Source organism: Equus quagga, chromosome 1 (assembly GCF_021613505.1).
Source record: "Equus quagga isolate Etosha38 chromosome 1, UCLA_HA_Equagga_1.0, whole genome shotgun sequence".
Taxonomy (NCBI): domain Eukaryota; kingdom Metazoa; phylum Chordata; class Mammalia; order Perissodactyla; family Equidae; genus Equus; species Equus quagga.
The window spans coordinates 68,698,026-68,702,350 of NC_060267.1; the positions used below are offsets into that span (position 1 = coordinate 68,698,026).

At 42.3% G+C, this 4,325-nt stretch overlaps 1 pseudogene; it reads left to right on the forward strand.

Moving 5' to 3' along the window:
• Positions 1 to 275: 275 nt before the first annotated feature.
• On the forward strand, positions 276 to 1,235 carry LOC124250028 (olfactory receptor 13C7-like; annotated as a pseudogene).
• Positions 1,236 to 4,325: the final 3,090 nt, after the last annotated feature.

The window sequence follows — 4,325 nt, forward strand, 5'->3', positions numbered from 1 at the left end:
ACAATTTTGCCTCAGGTATATTAATATCAGTGCTTAGAAATATCTCTCGTTTTATTACTTCATTAGATTTCCCATGTCTGCTCTTCATGCTTTAGATTGATACACAGCCTCGCTTTAGATAACTTGGCTTTATAATTGAATTCCATAGGATGAGTTTATTTACAACTTTAGGGACATCATACTGTGATCCCCGCATACTGACCCAAGCAAGCCATTAAAAAATAAATATGTAATACCAGCCTCCAATATTCTAGGGATGGAAGAGAAAGTTTGAGATGGAAGTGTCCAACCAATCTCCTGTGACAGAAATTTGTCTTGCTGGGCCTCTCGGCCCATCCAAAATTAGAGAAAATATTCTTTGTGCTCATTCTGTCAATGTACCTGGTGACCCTGCTGGGCAACAGACTCCTCATCCTGGTGACTATCCTTGACTTCCACCTGCACACTCCTATATACTTATTCCTGGGGAACCTCTCCTTCCTAGACATCTGTTACACAACCTCCTTGGTCCCCCTTATTCTCGACAGCCTCCTGACCCCCAGGAAAACTATCTCCTTCTCAGCCTGTGCTGTGAAGATGTTTCCCTCCTTTGCCACAGGATCTACAAAGTGTGTGCTCCTGAGCATGATGGCATTTGATCACTATGTGGCCATCGGCAACCCCCTTGGATAACCTGTGGTCATGAGCAAGGCTGCCTATGTGCCCACAGCTGCCAGCTCCTGGGTAGCTGGGGGAGCCAACTCCCTGGTGCAGATCTCTCTTGCAGTGCAATTGCCCTTCTCTGGGGACAATGTCATCAACCACTTCATCTGTGAGATCCTAGCAGTTCTGAAGTTGGCCTGCGCTGACATCTCCATCAATGTGATTAGCATGGGGGTGGCCAATGTGATCTTCCTGGGGGTCCCAGTCCTGTTCATCTTTGTTTCCTACATCTTCATCCTCACCACCATCCTGAGGATTCTCTCAGCTGAGGGACAGCGAAAGGCCAACTCCACCTGCTCTGCCTACCTCACCATGGAGCTCATTTTCTATGGAACCATACTATTCATGTATGAGAAGCCCAAATCAAAGGACCTCCTGGGGGCAGACAAACAGGACCTTTCAGACAAACTCATCTCCCTCATCTATGGAGTGCTGACCCCCAACTCAGCCCCATCATCTATTATAGTCTGAGGAACAAGGATGTTAATACTGCTATGAGGAACCTGGTGGCTCAGAAATGCTTCACCCAGTGATGGTGGGATATGTCCCATGACCCACACACTCTGATTAACTTGAGAATTTCAATTCAAAGTACTGGTTTATGAGGAGCAAATTGAGTTAGAGCCATGCTACTCACAGATTAGTCCATAGATCAGCAGTGTCAGCATCACCTAGGAGCTTATTAGATATGCAGAATCTTGGGGCCCATTCAAGACCTACCAAATTGGAACATTCATTTGAACAAGATTCCTCAGATGATTTATATGCATGTTAAACTTTAAGAAGTATTGGCTAAGAGTGTGTGGTGGAGGCTGTGTTGAATGTACTGTCCAGACCACCCCACCCCACCTAGGGTTGAAGGTCTTGTTACCCCAGCTCCTGGGAGTATTGGTAGCTGACAGCATTCAGCTGAATCCCTCTGCTGGCTTACCCTTGGCCCAAGAGAGTTACATCACTCAAAGTCATACACCCTTCTCAGAGGTAGCCTACTTCCAATGATTAGTCAGTGTCAATATAAAGACTTGATCCTCCTTGCTTCAAATGGGGAGATTTCTAAAGGGCCATCCCAGCTTGAGAGCTTCCTTTGCCTCCACCCAACAACTGTTGATCTTAAGAGCACTCCCCGTGAAAAGTAGTATGGATTATCCTCAGAAAATTAAGAATAGATCTACCATATGATCCAGCTATCCCACTGCTGGGTATTTATCCAAAAAACTTGAAAACATAAATGCATAAAGATCCATGCATCCCTATGTTCATTGCAGGATTATTCACAATATCCAAGATTTGGAAGCAACCTAGGTGCCCATCAGGGGACGAACGGATAAAGAAGATGTGGTGTATATACACAATGGAATACTACTCAGCCATAAGAAATGACGAAATCCAGCCATTTGTGACAACATGGATGGACCTTGAGGGTATTATGCTAAGCAAAATAAATCTGGGAGAAAGTCAAATACCATATGATCTCATTCATAAGTAGAAGATAAAAACAACAACAAACAAACACACAGCAACAGAGATTGGATTGGTGGTTACCATAGGGAAGGGGGGAGGGGGGAGGGCAAAAGGGGTGATTAGGTTCACGTGTGGCGATGGACTATAATTAGTTTTTGGGTGATGAACATGATGTAATCTACACAGAATTCGACATATATTACGATGTACATCTGAAAGCTATATAATGTTATAGTCCAATGTTACTGAAATAAAAAAAAAAGAAAAGAAAAAAGAGCACTCCCCAGTAAACATCCTGAGTGAAAATCTCCCCATCAGGGTCAACTTCCTGGGAAACACAACCTACGAAAGAGAACAGCCATCAATCTTGGCATGGATGTGTGAACTCTGTGTGTGTTACTGATGTGTCCTTCTCAGATGTGTCCTGCACATTGACTCCCAAGGAAAGTAAATCAAAGAATTTCTTTTGTCTATACAAAGAAAAATTATCCCCTAAACAATTTGCTAAGTTAAATTTCTTTACTTTTCATTTCTATAAATGGATCTTAATTTGCATTTCCCCTACAAGTGTCTTTACTCCTAAGCAGAGTCAGCAGGGCTGTTTTACTCCTAGGCATGAGGGTGCAGTAGTCAGGTCTATGGAGTTTTCTCCAAGAACAGAGGTGTTTCAGATCTGAAAAATCTGTTGGCTCTTAGCTGCAAAACAAAACAAAAAACCCTTAAAAAATCTTAATACAGGTTTCCCCTGCTATCCAAAAGTAGAGCATTCCTACGAAACTTTTTGAAATGGTATAAAGCAAAGAAGCAATTATCATTAATTTATATGAGAAAAATTTTTGAGCATTCCAAGACCCAAAAGATAACCTACCACATAAAACCTAAAATAACCCTATATAGTAAAGTAACTCATATAGTAAAAGCAGGTATGATATGATAAATATACAGTCTCCAGAAAGTAGAAATAATGTATGCACAGTGTAGCTTCACTTACCAGAATCAGGAAGATGGTGAGCACACTGGAAGGCTGAGAGGTGGTGGTGGTGGTGATAGGGTGTTAGGCTGAGTCCTCAGAGTTTTGGGTGGTGGGAGCTACAGGAGACAAGGGTGTGGGAAAGAGAGGAAAAGGGTCATCTAATAACATCCCATCATCATCTGAATCCATCAGGGCAGGCTGGTCACTAATGTCCACAAGTTCCTCTATGTCTGCCTGCCTCCATGTCAAAGGTCGAGGTTCGTCATATGCTGTGGCTGATGTGGCTGATGTGGAAGGTTTGAAATATGACAGTATGCTTGACTGCTTAGCCTCTATAACGGCTCACTGCAAAACAAACGCTGAACACTATTTTCGCTTTTCAACTTTTTTGTAAAAGTGAAAATCCTCTTTGGATTTCTTTCAGTTACTGAAAACAGGTACTAATGTGGGTCTTTTGTAAAAGTGAAGTGATGTAAAGTGAACTTTCCATTAGTGGGGAAAACCTACAACTGTTTATTTACATGCCTACAAAACGGAACATTATGTCAATCTCAGTAATGGATAAATTTTTGTATTCATGCCTCATATATAAAAACAATCTGTAGTTAGGTACTTTCACTTTGTGAGAACTCCTGAGTTTTCTTGCCAATTGTTAAGAAATCATAGAATTATAAATTGAGTGAGTCACTTCTAAGCCAAGTAATTTTAATAACAGAAGAAGAAAAATCATTTCAAATTTACCACAAAATTATACTTAAAGTGGGATGTAGGTGCATTTTGACAAGATGTGTGGTGGGACTTCCAAAAGTAAGAGTTCCCCAGCCTGGGACAGTCTAGAGATGGAATTGTTAGTTCTAGATATATTTGTCTGCAGCACCAAAATAAGTAATGAGCACACAGGTACTTAGTAAGACACGCAAGTGTCTTTCCCCAGTTACCTTTCAACTTTCTCGTGCCCCCACACCCCTTCTGCTCAGAGAGATGTGGCCTGTGTGGCTGGTGGACTTCTACAAAGGGTCTAAGTGAGGGCTCAGATGGGTGAGACTTCCCTAAGAGAAAATCCAAAGCATGCCAGTTTAGCCTGAAGCCTGAGGTAGTCTGTAGGCTGTAGAGGTCCCAACCAGGGGGCTCCAGGGCTTCTTTTCCTCCATCTTTATGAAAATGACAAAAGAAGTGGTGGAGAGGGGCT